The sequence below is a fragment of the Lonchura striata genome, chromosome 1, assembly GCF_050655825.1.
Source record: "Lonchura striata isolate lonStrDom1 chromosome 1, ASM5065582v1, whole genome shotgun sequence".
Taxonomy (NCBI): Eukaryota; Metazoa; Chordata; class Aves; order Passeriformes; family Estrildidae; genus Lonchura; species Lonchura striata.
The window spans coordinates 111,674,734-111,696,987 of NC_140703.1; the positions used below are offsets into that span (position 1 = coordinate 111,674,734).

General features: G+C 38.5%; 1 protein-coding gene across 12 annotated transcripts in view; it reads right to left on the minus strand.

Moving 5' to 3' along the window:
• The window catches only part of CASK (calcium/calmodulin dependent serine protein kinase), a 184,824-nt gene that overhangs the window by 162,038 nt on the left and 532 nt on the right, over positions 1-22,254 (minus strand). The window lies entirely within an intron of this gene.

Sequence of the window (22,254 nt, forward strand, 5' to 3'; positions counted from 1 at the left end):
CTTTCTTATTTACTTTCACCACTGAAAAAAAGTGATCTTACTCACCAGGTGGGTCCCCCAGCCACACAGGTCAGGCTGCAAAGCACTCACAAGCCTGTTAAGGGGCCTGCTGCCAAAGACTGGCTTTAAATCTATTTATAGCATAAATATGGTGAAGGCCAGATAAGTCTCATTAGCCTATTTAACAGTTGTTTGAAGATTTGTTTATTTAAGATGCAATAACTTAAAAATAACTGCATAAGCTTTAGTTTCTTCAAAACATTTTAAAGCTGAAGCAATGCCCTGTTAAGGTTGTTAGCAGCAGTACCCTTGAAAGCCTTTCACACCTTTAATAACTGCAGAATATCACTGCATTAAAGGACCTCCTGAACTCCAACAAACTGAACAATCACAGCAAACAAGCCTTTCATTACATCACCTTCAAGTAAAAGCCTATATGTGCATACTAAATCAGCAAGACAAATTCAAGAACTAATACCTTTTTGTAACTGGATTTAAATAAGCTAATTTTGGTCTTTGGCACTAGGTCTCAGTAACAGGAGAGAGGCTTAAAATCACAGACACATGTGGCTAAAATAGAGAGGAGTGAAGATTACTGCTGCACAGATGTCACTGGAGGTAGGAAGATGCAAGTGAGGAAAAGAATGTGATGACCAGGTTTTTAAAAAGAAAGAAGAATAATCTGAACTGATTTTATGCAATGGAGTGAAAAATTAGGTACTTGATATGCGTGCCAGAAAGGCAAACTAAGAATCATTTATGGACACAGTGTAAATCAGTCATAAGAAACAACTTCCTCTTAGGAAACACAAATTCCTGATTCACAATTAAGACTGAAAAGAAAAAAAAAAAAAGAAAAGAAAAAATAAAAGAACATGTAGAATAAACTATGAACTGCAAGCAGCTGGGCACACTTCATTGCAGGAAATAAAACAATTAATGATGACCCTTTTTTTTCACCTGACCTTCAATGTGAGGTGTATCTCTGTATAACATCCCCCTGATTTAACATTTCAGTTTAAATTTCACTATCATTTGAAGGGGAGGAAAGGGGAAATCAACTCCATGATTATATAATGGTTTTAAGTTAAGCTCATCTTCTTCCACTCCTGTGCAGAAAACTATTTACTTCTAGTTTAGCAGTGGTGGTCCAACGACCTAGTCAAATGTCTACATTAATTTAGCAGAGATTTAAGTGGAAAAGCTACCTTGTACCCAGGTGTTTTACCTACTTTTGTCATCTCCCTTCCTGAGAAGTCCACATGGAAAACCAAGAAGATGATGCTGGTCAATTCATGTTTCTGTGAAGGATGCAGTGAAACACAAACTTTGAAAAATGTTCCATTTTTTGATTCTCTTTACAATGCAAAATTAGAGGAGGCTGAGAAGCAACTAAAACGTTGAAAATAATTAGGTTTACTAGTCTGCACTCCATGCAAACTTTGTCCATTCTCACAGCTTCTACAAGAAATGTTAACTTGTATGGAATGTGGTGTTCAAAAGGAGGAAAACATTAGGATCCTTGTTAGCTGTAGCTTTATTGCCTTGTACCCTTTTAAAGAATGATTTATTCCAGTTGTTACCAGCTTTACAGAGTTAAACACAATAGCACCACACTGTGGGAGAAAGCACTGCCATATACAAATAGTGAATGAGGCAGCAATTAAGATTGAGACATCATAAGAAATGTTTCCAAATGTTTTGGAAGTTGTGTATGGCCCTCAGGTTTAGAAGGATATGAAGGTCTGAAGAGCTGCCTAATAACTTTCAGTGCTAAATGAAAGATCAAACTTAAGAAGACAAACTTAAAGGAATATTACAGCCAGATTTTCAACATATTCCTGACCTCAGCAAATCTGAGCATGTAGAATTGTGCATCCCATTCCCATTGATTTTTATAAACTGTGAGATATTGAATAAAGTACAGAGGCCATTCCACCTCAGAAACATCAAAAGCAGCTGCCACATGCAAACCTTGGTTGTGTCCAATTAAAAACTCAATGCTTCAGCCGCCTGCTGAGAAACTTGTCCCAGACCTTATAAAAACCATGAACAATGTTTCTCTAAATCATACACAGAATAAGAGAATGGTTAAGGCTGAAGGGAAAATGGAGGTCACCTGGTCCACCCCTCTTCATCAAGCAGGGCCACACACAGTGAGCTGCCAAGAACCATCTGCTTTGAACCATCTCCAGGGATGGAGACTCAGCAGCCCCTCTGAGCAATATGAGACAGTGTTCAGTCATCCTCACAGTAAAAACCCCAATGTTTCCTAACCTTCAGTCTCATGTTTCAGTTTGTGACCACTGCTCCTCTCACCTCCCTCTGCCTCCTGGTGACACTCCTCCTTAAGGCAGCCCAAGATGTCCCTTTTTTATCACCTCGTGGTAAAGGGCTCGTGGCTGGTTTGTGTTCACCTTGGTGGCCACGAGCACAGATTGTTCTGCAGACAGCTCCTGCAGCCAGGCAGCCCTTCTGGTTCCTGGGGCTGTTCCTCCCCACGTGCAGCACCTTCCACACTTATCCTGCTGGAATTGCATGAGGCTCCTGCCAGCCCCATTGCTGCAGCTTGCCAGGGACTCTCTGGGTGGCACCACGACCCCCTGAGGTACCAACCACGTGTCCAGTTTGGTGTCATCAGCAGAGCTACTGAGCAACAGACTGTCCCCTCACCTAGACCATCCATCAGCGTGTTGAAGAGCACTGGACCCAGTACTGACCCCAGGGTACAATGGTGGCTTCTGGCCTCCTGCTGGACTTAGTGCCACTGATAAGCACCTTCTTCAATCCTCCTCACCGTGTACTCAACCAGCCCCTACTCCTTTATTTTCTCCAAGAATCTTAAGGGACACATTTTCAAATGCCCTTCTGAAATCTAGAAAGACAATATCCTTTGCTTTCTCTTTATCTATCATGATTTAATTTCCATAGGAAAAAAACTGAAATGATGTGCCAGCTGTAAGTAGGGACCAAAGATCCTTGAAAACAATTGATGAATCAACCACCCAATTAAATTTCAAACATTTGTTCCACGAGGGCAAGCTGAGGAAAATGAACTTGTGTATCCTAGAGAAGAGGAAGGGTAGAGGACTAGCTGGCACTAGTCTTTCAGAGCTAAGAGGTTATCAGGAACACACAGCCAAGCTCTTTGCTTTGGTCCAACAGTACACACAGAGTGATCATGCATGGCATAACTCATTCATTTCTGAAACTTCATTCATTTATCTGAGTCCTCAAGCTTTTTTTGTTTGTTTTGCCCAAGCAACAATGCAACACAAATCTTATTTATCCACTCTACTGCCTCTGGAATGATGGCTCACTATACCAGGAGAAAAAACTGCAACAGCAAAAAAGGTTTAAAGGGATATTCTTCTTTTTTCCCACCCATAAATCTTCAGACACTGAAAGAGCCAGCAGCAAGAGAGTTTGTATTGCATTTTTTACTATACAATACATTAAACATCTCCAGCCTTATTAGTCTGAGGCAAAGGTGACAATGACCTGCTTCTTTCCAGCAGCATAAAAGACAGAAAAAATCTGCAGGGAGGAGGGACAGAGCACCATTTTCTATTGTTGACTGAATATAAATAACTGTCTGATTGACACAAAACCCCATCTTCTGACTACATCCATACACTGGAATCTTCTTTTTCAGTGACAGATAAGAGCATAACACAATTCTATAGAGACATGGAAAGCTGAATGGCATCACAGTATCTGGCATATTTCTAAGAAGAAAATGTAAAATTACAATGCCTGATTTCTGGTAAGCCACTATACAAAAATACTGTATGAGCGAGGGCTAGTTTTTATTCTGTCTATACAGAAGGTTCTTTTACAGAAAAGCAGTGCTTCAAAAGGTAATTTTCAGATCTGTGTTTGTAAAATAAGGCAAAATCCTCCGAGAATGTTTAATCAACTCTCTTTCTTTGTAAGATGCCAAAAGCAGCTGAAGGTGAATTCTGTCTGTTGCTGACCTTGTATAATCCCACCCTTACTCAGGAACACTGTGAGGATACAGAAAATCAGGATACAAAGAAGCAGCCCTATGCTGATTCCTGTGCAACACATTCAGTCTAGACACTAGATTTAAAAAAGCCAGTCTGGTTACATTGTTCACACTCCACATCACAGGAAATGAAGAAAGTGTGACACTTGCTAATTTTAAAAGTCACACTTACTAAGTAGCCCTGGGTAATTTTTCAGTTTGGAATGCTAGCAGGATTTTTTTTTTTTAACCAATGACTTACATGCGTCATATGGAAATGTTAACGAAGAACAAAATACTAAGAATTTCAAAAAGTGGAGAAACTGCCACAGGAACTTTTAGAATTATTATTTTTCTAACGTATTGTCTCTACCAGTGATTTTTTTTTCATACCTTCTTTATAAATCATTATAATATAGTAATTCTTACTGAGAAAACAAAGAGCTTTTTACACTTTTATACTCTAGACCATTTCTCCTTCAGCTTTTCTACAGTCTTCATTTCTTTGTATTTATCCTCCTTAATGAAGTTTTGTATATTGGATCTAAAATGCAACTATAATCAATTTCACAAAATTCTAGGTCATTTTTCCTTAAATATTGGCATCTATTCTTCCTCCTTTTCTCATCATTTTTTCTGGATTTGCTAAAGCTCTCTTTATGACCCTCAATTAGTCTTCAATTTTTTACCTCTACTACTTCTGTTTTGATACACCTTATATCTTTTTATATAAGGTAAATCAGTGTTTTCTATTATTGCACAAAAGACAGTTCACCTGGAAAAATTAATAAATCAAATTGACTCTTCAAAGCAAAAAAAATCTCAAACCACAAAACACCAAACAAAAAACCAGCATTCATGAGATGAACTGTATACAAACCAGAAGGAGCATATCACACTTTAATGGACTGAAGTGCTCTTCCTTACAGCAGCATGGAATAAGATGAATAAACAGCATTAGAAGCTCCAACCTGTACACTGCAGTTTCCTTCACAGGTGAGAATACAACCTAAATTCCCCACTACCTGTTGAATTGTGTATTTTTGGGTACAGAATCACCCACCTAGAACAACAGGACTGTAGAGTTCCACATCTGATTAACTGCTCCAGAATGGAACTATCAACTCTTTTCAACTCGATGTGAAATTAAGGTAAATAGGAAGCTTTAAGTAAGTATGTAATGACACCAGAATGCTTACAAAGTGAACCACAGCCTACAGCCAAGGCTCTGCCAGGCTTCTCGAAGGAGAATTTGGGCAACACCTTTGGTCTAAACATAGCCCTGAATCAATTCCATTTAATACACAGATGTAGATTCTTCTTTGACAAAAGCAGTGGCTAGAACTCACCAATGACTTAAGAAGGCACATTGTATGAGAAAAGCTAATTCTGAGGGGGCAAAAGAATGAAATTACACTTTAGACATATAAAGCTGTTTTTTTTAAATGTAGAACTTCATCCCTAGAAACTGCCTATTTACTGCTACCAGAACAAAAAGCCCTATGACTAATTCAATGCCATTAAATGAAAGATAAGTATCCCTTCAGCTTGTTGCAATATAAAATCTCAAACTTTTAATTTGCTTTTATGTGTAATAACCGATAAGAGATGTGAGTATGTTCCAAAAACATCTGCACTGGGGATATTTGGAAAAACATAATAGTTTTATTCATCTTAAAGCAGCAATGGCAAAATACTAATTAAGATAAAACTTGGCAGCTCAGTATGAGTGATAGGTCCAAAAAAGGCAAAAAAAAAAGACATCTTTAGCCTGAACAGAGCAGCATGAAAATATTTCAGCAGGTAGTTTTCTCTGAGTACATATCACTTTTTCTGATGTAAGGTATCTGACAGTGTTCATTTTTCAGACCTGAAGACAAGTCAAGGGGGGAAAGTCCCAGAAACTGAATGAAATTCTCACAAAACATAACATCCAGTTACCACAATATTAATAATAAAAATAATTATAGTAGAAGGCAGAAGAACAGAGGCTTGCAGATACTACAGTAAATTCATCTACCTGCCTCAAATTTGGGTGCAGACAAGGCTCAGTCTTGGCAATGAGAAACTGGCAAAAGACAACTGAAATGTACACTGTGACTCATGGTGAAATACTTCTGAAGACATGGAGGAGATGATAAATCTGACACAGCCTTCGGCAGAGATGCAGCTTCAGTACAGCGACAACAAGTGGAAAAAAGTTTCAAGGCTGTTCCACATGAATCTTACCAGCTGGAGTAAGGCTGAAAGCTGAAAGGAAGGATTTAGGGCCAAGCAGTTTGTATAAAACTCGGGGTTTTTTTCCCCTAGTATACTGAAAATTATGCTAGGCATGTGCTTTTAAAACAGGCAAATGAACAAACCTGTTTTTGCCCCCACAGACACCTATCAGCTTATTATAAAACTCTCTTGGGTAAGCTGAGGCTGTATTTCAGAATTGAATGTACTAATTAAAATAAGGACTTGCAGCAGCTCAGCAAGGTTTTCTTTCATCAGTTTGTTCAAGCATTCCTTGCAATTCTATCCTACTTTGCAAAAAACCAAGTCTGATTTACTCCTACCTGAAGACCCAGTGACATGCTAGAAGGAACCAGGAAGAATGATGGTCACAATTACCTGTTTTTTCTCTCCACATTCAAGTGAGAAGCAGCTGAGTAGGTCAAGAGCTGCCACCTTAACTATCCCTAGTAATGGAGATCCCATTCCTGATTCTCAGTGCAAACTCACAGTACAGACTGAATAATCAAAACCCCCTTTCCCCACTTTTAGGTTAAAGTTCAACTGAAAAGACTGAAACAATACTGCACACCTCTTGAGACTCAGATCTTGCTTCTTCCCTTCCCTCTGGGTGCAGACTCGAAGTGTAAAATAAATACAATCTCCTGTATACATACCTTGGGTCTGCTCTCTCCAAATACCAAGAAGGTGATTCCCACCCCCTGATTTATTATGGAAATCTTACTCAACACCAACTTCTATAGCCAAAACCAGATCATATGGCCAAAACCAGTATGAGAACAATGCATGAAAGGGTGCTATAAGGTATCTAGAAATAATTTTAGATAGCTCATAGATCTCACAGTTCAATTTTATGTCCAGGGTAGCAGCACTTGGGTTGAGCCACACTTACAAGATCCATTATTTCCAACTGTTTGCTCATTTCATCTCTTAAGAAGAAAGAACTCCCTTCATATGACTAGAAAATTCCATCTTTACAAGTCTTGTCCTTCCTACAGGTATCTACCTAAACAAAGCTTTAGAACAATTGCTTTATTGTCAAAGGTTTAGTCCAAATGTGATTTCAAATACAAGCTGGAGAAACACTATGCCAAACTAAAAGCATTTAAAAAAAAAAAAAGTATATTTTTATATGTATAATTTATACATATGCTAATGACCTCCTGATCCTCCTCTACATGTTTGGCTTTTTTTTTCCTTTGCATCGTTCATGAAAGGTGCTGGTCTGATTTTCAACAAATGAATTTCTAAATGTGACGCTCAAGGAATAGACAATTGTGTTAACTATGTGATACCCCTCTGTGATAAACCAGATTCCAAGTACCACTAAGGCAGCACCACTGAAAAGCCCCTTCTCTCACTAATATTTTCCAGCACATGACAACTACATGTAATCAATCTCTAAGAAGCAGAAAACATTTGTCTGGGATATTTAAAAAAAAAAAAAAAAAAAAAAAGTATAATCTGTGTCCTTCCAAAGATACAGACATGTAATCTTCTTTCTGATAAACTGGTTTCCTGGTTAACTGTTTTCATGGTTTCCATTGCTCCCCAATTCCTATCCAGGTGAAGATTAAAGTTTTAAGATTAATTGCACTGTAGCTGGAAAACTAGCCAAAGTCCCTGAAGACAATAACCAAGTGGGAAACTTATTTAAGAGGTGAGGGGAGAAAGCTACTTTTAAATCTGTTTTTTTTTTATCACTCTAGTTTAGCCACCCAAAAGAGCAAGAACATGAACAAAAATGACAAAAAGGTGGGGAGGAAATACATCTCAAGGAACACAGTTTGATAAGATTTTTACAGGTTTTTTAAGAACTTTGTATACATTTTACTACATAAAAAGCTTTGAAAATTAACACTAGCACAGAAACTCCTTTCTGGACAAGACAAAGATAAACTTGAGCCTTGACATTAATATTGTGAATATTTTCTACTACTTGCTGTCAACATTGTCTCAAGAAGATAATTCCCATTTTACAGACTTGCCTATAGAAAGCTCTAAGTTTTTCATACGCTGCATAAACATGTTATCAACTCTTTACAAAAACTAACATGGACTACAATTTTAATAAATTGTTTTTATGGGAACTATCTGACTACAGTTAGAATCACTACTACTAGACACATTTTCTCAAGAATTTACATCAAGAAATCATTTTAACCAGTAAAAGAGCATATGCTAATTTTTAATTAGCAACTTGTCTTCAACATAATACTGAGAAGCTGAACACAACCCTTTTTTCAGTCCACTCTGAATATCACCAAAGATTCATAAACACACTGAGAATTTTGGACACTGGCTCATTCCAAACCATACTACCATATTTACCTTGTTGATTACTAGCTCACTAATACTGAAATAGCCCTTCCCAACCTACCTGTTAAAAAGGTTGGTAACATAAAACATGCTCTACTGAGAAAGAGGAGTAGGGAGGACTGAAAACATCTGGAACTACTTGGGGAACAAAACAACAACCACAAAAACAGAGGATACTTTCACATCAGATCCACACTGTTCTTCTCACTCCTACTGCATGCAGTAAGTATGCCAGGATCAACAATTTGCTCCTGATTCTCGCTATAACAACTTGGCTCCCATCCATAAAGCAGACAAAAAAATAGGGGTTTTGCATGTTTTGCAGGGTCTCTAACTCGAAACAAGTGAAATATTTAACTAGCACTCAGTCAAATGTGATTTTGGACTTAGCACACCTCCATGCATTTGAGCCACTTGAAGGAATGCTGATTAAAAATATTTGCACATCATTAAAGAACAGCATATTTTCTGAAGCTTTATAAACAACACATTTCCAAAGAGCATTAAGCTGATAGGATAGAAGATCATATTTATGTTTGTTAGAAGTGAAGGAAAATGGGCAAAAAAAAATTTGCCAGCCCATTTACATACGGATAAATTTAAATAAACCTAACCCAACATACAGTATTGATAACATCTCTGACATATTAACAGGGCAGGATCACACACCCCTTCAAATGAGTTTATTGGTGCAACATCTTCCACAAAACATGAACTCCTGTACAAGACATGCTTCAGATTTTGGAGATATAACTTTCTCCTTTCTCTTGGAGATTTGTATTTCTGGGAGTCCTTTAATGTGAGCAATAGGTATGTAAGTTTTTCTGAAATTTCAGGAGTTATCCTGTAAAACAGCATCAGCTTAAAGAAAGCAGCAAGGAAGAAAAAAAAAACCAGCAGCATTTAAAAATTATTTTTTTAGGACCATCCCCCACCCCCTGCTAAATCCCAGAGATTAGATGAAGTAGAAAATGTGACAAGTACAAAAAGCACGTTCTGCTACTTAAGAGTATACAAGAAAGAGTAGAGCATGTTTGTACTCATTAAGTATAAAACACTTGTTTTATAAGTCTTGTTGCTGAAAAACCCTTATTTTCCCAGATATTGATTGGAAAGAGAAGCATGGCTGCTAAGACAAGTAGGCCAAGATCTTATTTCCCCCTGGTGAGAAGAGACCAGATAAACTTCCTTCTTCCACACATGCTCACAGGAACACAACCCCACTGCAGAGAACCACCTCTCTTCCTTGAGTTCTAGGCAGAAGCAGTGAAGCCACATAAATTTACTTTTTCCATGCTGCAGAGGCAAAGTCAACCTGCAAAAAAAAAAGCACTTTCCTCTATAGCTTTTACAGCTATTACAGGGGGAAAAAGCCCAACCCAAACAACGAAAAAAAAAAAGTCCCATTAAATATCTAAACTGTCATCAGGACTTTGAGACAGTAACAGAACAGGTTACCCTATACCACTCCCTCTACAGAAAACAAACACAGGTCTCAACACTACAGTCTCAGCTGGCTGCAGATTCAAAGATAAAACTGTAAAATGATGACACTTTTTCAAAGGTTCTTGTAACTCTGAGAAACCTTTTGTTAGCTCAGGTTTCAGACACTGAAACTGCAGTTTGATTTTGCAGCAAGCCAGTTTCCATGAGAGCAAAATTCTGACTGACAGCCATCCTACAATCTGCTGGGAGCCCAGTGAATCTGAAGAAAACTGAAGGAGATCTCAGTCTAAGCCAGAATACACCATGTGAAACTTCATATACAAGTTGTTAGGAAAAGTTGATAGGAAAAGAAATGTAAGTCAAAGCAGGAAAAAAAAAAAAATCCAGAATGAAACACTGACAGAGCTTCCGAGGAATGACACATTACAAAAGAAATGCAAAAAGAATGAAAACTGCCAAAGAAACATTTAAGAACCAATCAGGTGTATTGACACTCAAACTGGAAGAAAAATGCTGGTACTGAAGAGACCAGCAAAACCCAAAACTGTTCCACATTCAATAACCAACCAACAGAATAGACTGTCTTTATCACAGTAAATACAGTAACAGGAGCATGACTTTCAAATTTTAACAGCCAAAATGAGTGCAAAAAATATAGGAAGTTTGCTTATTAACTACAGCTGTATCTGAAGGTGAAACGAAGAAAAATATAAGATATTTCTCCTTAGAAAAACTCCCTAATGTATTCTCAGGGGAAAAAAACCACAGGGGACAGCTATTTACCTCAATGAAACAAGCTTTATGAAACAAATTCTTCTAACAGCAGTCATGAAATTCAGCTAAAATCTGTCTTTTTAAGAATACAGATGAAAATGCAGGACCAAATTGCAGCTCAAGATAAATTTCATCAAGAAACTAGAGATGGCAGCAAAGTCTCAAGCTAGCATCTGACTGTAAGAGGAAAAGTTAAATGAAAGGGAAAGTTCTGAGTAATTCTTACAGCTTTGTCCAAACAGTAAACATTTCAAGTTGCTTATTTTTTTTCCTTTTTCAAACAGTGACAAAAAAGAGGAAACCTATCAGTAAGAACAGCTACAAACCACTGTATGGCTCTATGTTTAAATGCAAAAATTTCACAGATAAAATTTTAGCACGTCTGAGAAAAAGAATTTTAAAGCAGCTTCAGCAAAATATACATTTAAATTGTATAATTGTATAACAAATGTTTAAATTCTAACATGCATCAATATTCTCATGAGTCACCACTAATTTCTGTATGTTCCAGCCATACATGAAACCACATTTCTGTAAGATATTATTCTTACATTCTTCCTTGTCTTTGCAACTTTAACAAATACTGAGAAGCTGGATACAGTCTGGGTTTTGAGAAGAGAATTTCCCAAATTAGTTTTCTGGAAAACTTTATATTTTTAAAAAATACATTAGCAATATAAAAACTAAATCCCATTCTGAAATACAACCAATATTCAGGGAAAGAATCACAGAAGTTTCACAGACTGACCTCACCTTTCTCTTAACTGCATCCCTGAGAACAATTTTAAGTTATACTTCTGAGTTTGCTGTTTAACACAACACCTAAAGGATGCTAAATATCGAAAAGCAGCATTTCAAGAGACATTGTAACTCACCAGCATGGAGAATACCCAAACCAACACTTCTACTGTGGATTTTGCCTCTCTGCTCCCTGGGACATGCTCTCAGAACTTGTCAGCCCATGCCACTGCAGTGGCAGCTTGGAGCAATCATCAGTGCTTGGAGCAATCCTCCTAAAGTCAGGTCACTCAAAACCCTTCCCTAGCACACACTGCCTGCAAAAGCACTCGCCAGGCTAGAAGATATGGGAATCAAAGGTATTTTTAAACACTCACAGCTGATGTTTTATGAAATCATTTAAAAGCCACCAGATCCACTAGGAAGGGAAACAAAGCATCCATGATGATCATCTTCACAAAGCAAAAATCTGATTCCCTGTTCTGAGCAAATTTTAAGTATTTCAAACACACAACACAAAACAACTCTACAGTCAGCAATCTATTTGAAAACATCTCTTACCAACACAGCAAACAGACAACTTGAACTTTTGACAACTTTAAACTAAGAATCCAAGTAAGAAGATTCATCTGCAAGAGCTGAGAAAGTATCCTCAAAGTGTATCTCAATGGCAGCTATGAAGTTTTGAATACTTTACAATTACAAGTGCCTGCAGCTGATAAAAAAAGATTGACACACTTGAAAGCTAAGATTAGTGAAAGAACTTCTGATATTTTAAGCACCCTGTTTACTTTATGCTTTTAAAGATAATTGAACCTTAAGGGCTGAACATCCGAGAAATTTAGCCAAAAGATAACTGCTTTTTCCAGAAAGGAAAAAGTAAGAAAAATAATCTTAATCTAATAGCTCTAACTGAGCAAAACAGTTCTGTCTGACCTTCAGTTTTGAAAGCCCCTTTTGTTTCTTTCATATCTGTAGTGCTGAAGGTCTGAAATTAAGATACTTGCAGAAACAGTACACTAAGAAAGAGGCTACTTCTACTTTGGGGGGCTGTAGAAAGGAAAACAGTTTTCTGTAAATGGAAGTTGGTACTTTTCAATCTAAACTTGATCTAGATGCACTAACACAGAACTTTTCCTAAAAAGACCTAAAACAAAAACCGAATCAAAAACCCCAATAAAACAGACAGAAAGGCAGAAGTCAATACAACACCTTTTACATTTATGTTTAGAGCAAAACAAAATCTGAAAATAGGTGGCTTGGGAAAACTTTGGGTTTGAATTTCTTCAACATTCCTAAATATGTTATCAGAGCTTTTGCACACAATCACACCAGAGCCAGAAGTAACAGATTTGGTTTCTATAAAGATTAGAATTACTCCCAAACATCAAATCACACTTGCTGTTTAGAGTACACTCAACTGTAAACATTTTAAGCTCTGAAGAACCCAGCAAGGCACATGCACATTTAGATTTGAAGAACATCTAACCATGTCAGAAGCTAATATTCTTCAAAGAATGAATTCAAATATTCAACAAATAAAAATTCCAGACTTAGCTGCCTTCCTAATTTAATTGGCTGTGTCACCAATTAAAATCCTGAATGAAGTGAGGTCTTGATGTAAACTTAGTGCTTGGTTTTAAGGGAATGTCTATGCATATAGGAAGAAGGAGAAAACAAATTAAGGCTATAAAAACAACTCTTTTTTTTTGTGTGTGCGTTAATAATTGCATGTTAATTTGGAATGTTTCCTTTCCCCTCAAAAAAGTTTTCCTTTTTTCTTGTCCTTTCCTTACCATTGTCTGGATTATTGCAGAAAAGGGTTTGGAAACTAACTTTTTGATTATACAAAAAAAGCCAAACATGCTTTAAAAAAAAACCTAACAAAGCATTTTATGATATGGTCTTAGTAATTCACTGTTGCCAAAGGTGAGAAGAGGGGAGAGGTGACTGCACACTTTATCTCTCTTTATCCCCGAGTCTTCTACCTTGAGCAAGCCCTGACTGCACTGTAGGTCTGGTCAAGGCAGTGAAAACAGCAGGAAAAAACATGCAGCAAGTGAGTATTTCTGTAGTGCACCTGGCTCAAACAGATCAGGTGAGTACGGGAGTTGGCACAGGGGAAGGGTGGATCACTTTGGGCATATAAAGAGAGCAAGATCTCCGAGAGCAATGCCTCCTCCTTCCAGCAGCAGCAAACTTCATTCAGCTCCTGTCGCCAAGATGCCCTCACACACTCGTCACACAGGGCACAAAGAGGAGAAAGGCTACTACTGCCATGTTTACACAACCTCCAGCACAGCTACAACTTGTCACAGCTCTCCTTCACGAATCCTGATATACTTACTGAGGTTGCAGGATCACAAAGGTGCAGGATTTCGCCTCAATTCCCACCCTGGTTCCTGCTCTGCATGCAGCCAGGCAAGTGCTGAGCAGACAGGTCTCTTCTCTAAACCCATCCAAACACAACCTATCTGCTGCTGCTGCACTCAAGTTCAACCCTGGCAAATATAAAGAGCTCCACAAAGCTCTTTTCTAGGAAAAATTACTAGTTTGGATCACTACTGACATAGAAAATATCCTATCACTTAATATATAATTCCCTAAATTGTTTGTCATCTTCACAGGCTACCCTCACTCCCACATCCTCTATCACCTTCTCCTAACCAGAAGGAGTGGGGTGGAGGAGTGGTTTGAGGAAGGGAGATAAGATTACCTCACTTGCTCCTTCACTATCCCTTCCACTTACAGGTGTATTGATCCGTCTAATTGAGTGTAAATGAGTGCTTTCCCACGGTTCAGAACTGTTCCCCTCTGTTCAGTATCAGGAGCAACATCTGGAGCCAAAAAAAAAAAAAAAAGGAGAAAGTGGGCAGCTGACAACTCCATTTGGATTATCAGGATTTCCCTGGAGCAGTGTGGAAGTACAATAGTAACACACTCCTTTGGCTGCCTTCTCTAAGCTGGAACATCAAGGACAAAGCCAAAGGTTTCACTTGTACACCCTCTCCCCAAAATAAAAGTGGGAGAAAAAAGAAGATAGAGGAACATACCTAAACTCTGAGATGGTCAGAACAAGCTGAACTTTTTTTTTGGTGGTGTTATATCTACTTCACAGACCCACATAACAAGACACCTAGAAAAAGATTCCATTAATTTCTGAATATCTTAAAGACTGAAAGACCTGAGAAGCCTCAACCATTCTACAGTTAAGACTTCCTTCCTTACTCATAGGGATCTTTGGATCAAAAATTCCCAAAAGTCAATTACCTTCCAAACTCTGGTAACTTAATTTATATGAAGTCATGAGTTACCCCAGAATAATGTGTTCCTAGGAAAGGCACACTTTGAAATTCTAAAGGTTTCTTAATCTCAGAACTGACACTTGATAAGATAAAACTAGTTCTGCAACCTGCCTTCAAGTGCTTCCAAACAACTGAACAGAACACATTTTGAACCACTCTAAATGTCTGTACACCCCAGCTTTTACATCTAAAAAATTTGTTCAGAGGAAAGCTTTGTACAACTTTCTTAGTTCATATATCCTAGGAAATTTATTAAATGGTAGGAATAACTGCTTATGTCCACATAATCCAGAAAAAAAAAAAAATGGAGATGTTAGTTAAAAAATGAAATCAGAGTAGCTGCAAGCAGTGACCTCCCATTGGGTAGCCAAAGAAACAAGTGGAGGAGCCAAGTAAAAATCTATTAAACCAAATGCTACTTAGAATCCCTGGTGGAAGGCAAGTATTCAGTACTTCTTAAACAGACAATGAACTTTGTAAGTTTGTAAGAACTATGCACCAACTACAAATTTTTTCAGGTGCTGAAAACATGTTCTAACTACTGACTTCTGAAAAAGTTAAGTCAATACAGAAATTGGCAAGATATTGATAACACAAGAATTCTGATAAATGCTAAACCTGGAAGGAAAGCACAGCTTCACTGCACCTCAAACACTGCAACAAAAGACAGAAGGTACGGACTAACTTTCTGGCTACCCCTTCTTATCCTATTCTAGGAAAAAAGTGATGAAAGTAAAAGAGCAAAGCACTTGTTAACCAAGGTACATTCAATTCTGTCCTGTAAGAATACATTGGGCAATAGCCCTCAGTTCTTTTAGTCCTAAATTTATCATGTAAAAGTTTTTAGTAATATCTCTGGAAAGACTTTGCTTCTCATATAAACTGAAAAGAAAAAATAAACCCTTATTACAATGTAAAGGTCCTTTATGGTCAAGCTCCAAAAATTATCTGAACCTTATTCACTCTTCTCGCCTCCAAAAAAAGATACTGGTAAAAGGGAGCTTAAACACCCAGGGACACAAAGGTAACTGAAATGCCTCAGTTTTGCTGTGCACTGCTGTTTCCAACAAGGTCAGCATTCCTTGCACCAACAGACACCTCCCAAGAAACACTGTAACCCATTCTGAATCCAGCACAAGTTTTATGAAGAGAAGGTACTAACTTGGCACTGAACACACAGTTCAGTTTACAGCTATGCTGAACTTAAGGCACTCTCTTCCCATGCTTTAGATGCCTTACTAAGGTATCCTCTTACACACTTATCTGATGCAGGCAAAGAAAAATAAAAGTTTCTTGGGGTTCTTTTGGTGGGAATAGCTGATGACTATACCATCTCAAGAGGCAAGTCTAATTTTTTTAACAGGTAGGGATGATAGTCCTGGCCATGCCAATAGTCATGCTGTATATTAAAAAAGAAGGTACTCCATTCATGAGAGTTATTTTTGTCAACTCCACAATTCGGCACAAAATACCTACTTATAACAACCACTCATTTCTGGAGTCATCCTTCTTTAGATGACACATTTAATATGACTACAAGTTTCTGAGAAGTGATCTTTGGAAACATCATACTGAGGTTAATAATGCTTGATTACCTTTCATAGTAGTGGCATCTGTATAAAAGATTATAGGAAAGCACAGTGTATCAGACAGAGGGTTAAGTAGGTGAGCAGTTGTTGACATAAAATGTGTCTCTCTTCTTACCCTAATATTTCTTTAACCTGGAGTATTTTATCTTAAGTATTATATTTGAATTGAAATTCAGAAGATTGAATCAGGAATCACTTGAGTCCTGAAGCTTGGCCCCTATTTTTCTGTAGCTTCATACTCTTTTAATTAAAAGATCAAACTCCTAACTTAGCAAATCTTCAAGTCAAGGTCAGTTTTTTCATCCCACAACTTCTCACAGACATCTGATCCAAAATCTCAGTAGTTAACTGGTCTAAAATCTTCAAACTTTCAGGCTGAAATTACACAGGACTAGTCTGCTCAGATTTGCTAATTTTCAAGCTTCCTTCTCTCGGGTGATTAAACACAAACATATTTGCAAAGTCCCTGCACAATCTTTCTCAGTTTGTATTTTCCCACAACAAATTCCTCCAAACTCCCCTCTCAAGCAATCCTCAACTTGTGAATCACTGCAGCTTTCTTGTTTACATCATAAGAATCACAGAATCATTTATGTTAGAAAAACACCCCCAAGATCATCTACTCCAACCTCTCACCCATCACCACCCTGTCAACTCAACCATGGATGGCACTGAGTGCCACATCCAGTCATCTCATGGACAGCTCCAGAGATGGTGACTCCTCCACACCCCTGGGCAGGTCATTCCAATGCTTAGCAACCCTTAGCAATTCTTCCTCAAGAACGATGTACATGAGAATGCTGCTCGTTATCAATATTAGAAAAAGCTGTACAAATATACAAATAGAACTACTCTATTTGGAATGTTGTACTCTGCAACCAGGTCTGTTCATTCTGTTCTATGTTCACTGCTTCTTCTAAGTAGGCAGAGCCTCTTAAGTAGAAACGGGTCACAGCTACAGCTAAAATCCATAGTAGAATAACTTAGCTAAGGATAGCAATTATACTTACAAATAATCAACCACTATTTTCCTGAAGAAATGCATATTATGACCTCATGCTTAAATCAAATATTTATTATAATCTGTTACTCTTCCGTACTGTAACAGAGACAACAGCCAAGAATGTTTTATTAGCAGAGAGTTTCAAACAGCACTAAAAATATCAAAAGCTAAACTACACAAATCAGTTGCCATATTCCCAAGAAGTTCCCTTCCCTCCCCACTCTTTACAGTGAATACATACTACAGTTGTTTCACGCTTCCATTTGATTTGTCATTAATTACACCCATCAGTTATTTGCATTGGTTTTACAGGAAATGCACAATCTCAACAGTGTACTAGAATAAAAGTATGTTTGAGAGCCAACAGCATTCTAATTTCTATGAGTGAAAATGGAGGCATTAATGAAAAACAATACCACTGAAACCATCAAAATACCTCTACATAGTTTTGTTACCACAATAATTACAATTATTAAAAGTTTTAGGCTTTTCTTGGACAAGGAATCCACAAGCTCTGTCATCCTTTTCCTTGAACATTCACAGACTGAGGCATAAATCTAAAGCACCTCCAACTCCAGGTAAGAGCTTAGGATGGAATTACAACCACCTTGTCTGACTTAAGTGGGCTAGAAGCTTTCAAATTTTAATGAAAAAAAAACCAACCAACCAAACCCCGTCCCATTACTTTGCATCCTCAGTTCAGTGGTGCTCCAGTAGTGTTGGCAGTCTGGAAAGGAGAAGGGAGAAGGGAGCAATGCCTGCTGGCTCTTGCCCTTTAACTACTCTTCACCAGGTGGAAGAGCCCAAGCAGACAGATTCATCCCATCAGAGAGCAAAGAGGGATGAAAACAAACTAAAATCCTTTAACGTGCAGTGCAGAAGAGAATTAACCTTAACCAAGTTTGCAGAGAACGTCCTGGACAGCATCAGCACCAAACATCATGCTATCTTTAGGTACTGGAAATGCCAACAACTGCACCACTACACACACAATGGCACATATGGCCCAGAAACAGAAGAGAAAAATTACAGAAATGTACCATTTCAGTGACTATTAGTATTACAGAATGGGTCAGGCTGGAAGGGACCACTATGGGTCATCTGGTCCCACCTCTCTGCTCAAGCAGAGTCAACCCACAGCACATGGCCCAGGACTGTGTCCAGATGTGTCTGGAGTATCTCCAGTGAGGGAGACTCCATGCCTTCTCTGGACAATCAGTTCAGTGCTCAGTCACTGCACAGGAGAGAAATTCTTCCTCACATTCAGGTGGAACTTTGTACATCAATCTGCCTGCTGCCTCTTGTCCCACCACCCCACGGAGCAGAGGCTGGTCCATCCCCTGACCCTCCCTGCAGACACTGGCAGAGAGGGATGAGGCCCCTCTCTGCCCTCTCTTCTCGAGGCTGGACAGGCCCAGCTCCCTCAGCCTTTCCTCACTGGGATGCTCCAGTCCCTCCATCATCTTTGTCACCCTCCACTGGACCCGCTCCAGCTCCGAGTCTGTCCTGTCCTGAGGAGCCCAGAGCTGGGCACAGCACTCCAGGTGATCCTCAGGGCTCAGCAGAGGGGCAGGATCCCCTCCCTTCACCTGCCAGCTATGTTCTTCCCAATGCACCCCAGGATTAATGACTTCAATTGTGACCAAAGCCCTTTTAAACACAAATAAATGCCTATCATCTTTATCCCATTGTATTTACAACTTAAACATTTGGAGAAATTTTAAGCAAGTCCTACTGTTAGAAAGGTCAGACAATCTTTATGGTTCTCCTCTAATGCTAATAACATAAACTGATATGGATCTTAAGAGGTACAGAAACGTAAAACCAGGTAATTTAAAATAAAGTCCTTGCAGAACAAGGCTCTATCATAAAACCCTTGCCTCACTCTTCTAGATTCAACACCTACTGAAGACAGGCATTCTCTCTCTGGCATAAAGAAAACTCCTGCTACATGTATGTGGAGCTCCTAGAACAGTCTGCACCTCGGATGAGTAGCCAAGATGTTTCAATTTTACACCTACTATGTTTTATAAACTACTCAAAGCATTTTGAATGAAAATTCTAATAAAAAATAAACAAGTATACTTAGCAATACTATCTGTGAGCTGTCAATCAAACACATGGTCTGATCCACATAGGAACAGCCTTAAAGATTTTAGACTGTGTACTTCTCAACCAATACACAGAGAGAATCTCTTCAAACTCACCTGGAAACAAGTTAGAAAAAAAAATGGCACACTTGTATTTTTCATCACTATCACTTATCCTGAGATATGTCAACACATTTTTGAAGGCTAATAAAGAAATCCCCAACTTACTTCTTGTTGAAGAATGTTTGTGCCAGTTGAAGAGAGTAACCTCAAACATAACACGTTTGGTTAAGTAAAAATACATGACTAATGTTAGTGCCATAAATGCCACTTTAAAAAGTTCAATGAGAAATTGAAATTGTTATTCCAATTTGTATCTTCATATAGCTTTCAGCAATGGAAAGGTATACTGGAAATATATGCAAAATAAGATTTCCCCTAACATTTTTTTCTAATGAAAACATGAACTAGAATTTCTCTCTATCCTTCCTGGCCTTTCTTTCCACCCACACCCCTTAAAAATGAAAAATGCATGCTTGCAGAACTTAAACACACTAAATGTCACATAATAAACAGTTTATCATTGCCATTCCCATCACTTCATTCATATACTACCCTGTAATTGTTCCTCACCAAAAGCTATTATTGCTGCATTTACTCAAAGTCAGTCTTATCAGTTTATTGTATTTAGAAGTGTTTAAAGCTTATCCTAAAGATCAGAATATGCCTCAACAAATTGGACTGTCTACTGTCAGCCAGGAAAGTATCTCCTGATTTCTCTAGCAAATTGTATGGCAACTTTGACTAAACACTCAAGACGTTTTACAGGCAATGACCTCTTTCCCACACCCTTTATGAAAATACCTTTTACTACCTTAAGTGACAGTGGTAACTATCTATTCAGGAAAGATAAATTACACATTTTAGTATTTCATGTGTCCGAAATGCAAATCAGAACCAGATGTGCTAGCTGCAAGAAGTAAATCACTGTACCAATCAATAACAAATCCCAGGGACATGCAGACATTTAGTGTATATTTCACTGAAAGATGTTTGGTCAGATGCATATGTAGCCATTCATAGCAGATTTACAGCAGCTTTCCTGAAGTTTCTTATGGACAAGCAAGGTGGTACCCAGAATCTATAAGCTAAATAAAGATGCTGCACCTCTGATCCCTTGGAATTTACCTGTATAGCATTGCAAAGAAATAGCAATACCACTCATAAATTGTACATGACAGTTGTGTGTTTATATTTTAAATATTTGGGTTTTTTTAGAGGACAGACTTGACATCTGTGCGGAAAAACCTGAGTAATCACTACCAGCTATCAACCCTTCACACCACCACTGCTGCTATTTTCAGTGATACACCCTGTTTTTGCTACAGTGTTCTTGGCATCATCGTGCTGCTGTGATTCAATATTTATCTGTTAGATCTAGTTACATCACAACACCCTCTACACTACCCAAATCTCGTGTGGAACTTCTGCAGCTAACACCTAATCCACCGGTTTTCAGCTCTCCCTTCGAAATTCTCCAGCCGCGGAACAAAAAGTCGGTGGAGATGTGCAAACATCTGGCCCCCTGCGAATCGATCATCCATCCTCTGAAAGGGTTTGCGGTCATGCATAAGCACTGCACCTTCCTCCTGATGGCAATCGGGCAGGAACAAAACCGAGTGTGAACTGCAGTGGTTAGCATAAAACCACTTGTGAAAGGAGTGTGCCAAAAATTGTATTCAAAACACTTCAATTACAAGAGTTTTGCTCCTACAGAAGCTCCTCAACAGCATCAAGTCAAAGCAATCATATTCCATTTATGATGGCAAACAAGGCCCTTGGAGCTCATTATTTTTAAAAGTTGTGTTAGGAGCAAGGTGGTAGTGTCTTGTGAAACAACAGAACCGAGTGCTGAAACTTCTGCTGACAACAAAGCCACCTGCTATGTCCAAGACCAACATTTCAGCATAATCCCGAGAAAAGATTAATTCTAAAATATTTTTAGCCCTGGCTTTGGAAGCAGACAGCACTCCATGTACATTGAAAAGCATCAGGGTGGAGAGCGGGCAAGAGAATACATGCAAGAAACATTCTTTGTTTATAACCAAAACACGGTCAATTATTCTCATAAAATCCATTGTCACGAAGAAAAAACTCCAAGCACACTGAACAGTATCACTATTAAGGTTTGCAGAGCAATCTCAGCTTTGGAATCAGACACACAGAAAATTAGGTAGTCACAGTATTACTGTATATTTGCTGTCCGTTTTGCAACACAGACACAACTAGAGAAAATAAATGAAAGACGATGAAGAAATAAAGAATGCATTTCAAAACTGAGCAGTGACAGAAATACGGGGGCAGGGGAGAATGGAGTTCAGCTTTAATTCTTTATCGCCATCTGATTTGGGGGAGTCTCTGCATTTTCTTGGTGACTCGAATTGTCATTTTCATCCAACAGTGGTAACCCGAAACAGCAGCTGGGTAACGCCAGCCAGAGCCTCAACTCCCAGGTTTCGTACAAGCCTCGAGCATCGGTTTAACAGCAGTTGCATAATAAGACTCAAAAGGCCAAGCACTCCTCCTGCCTTGTACATCTCCATTTCCACACGAACCAGAGTGATGGATCTGGACGAGAACCGAGCACTACCCGAGCGCCACTACCAAGCTGGTTATTATGCAGCAAAGAAGAGGAAAACCCAACACCTGGCGCACAAATATGAAGACACCCAGTGAATAGGTGGATCTACGGAGAGCTATCTTC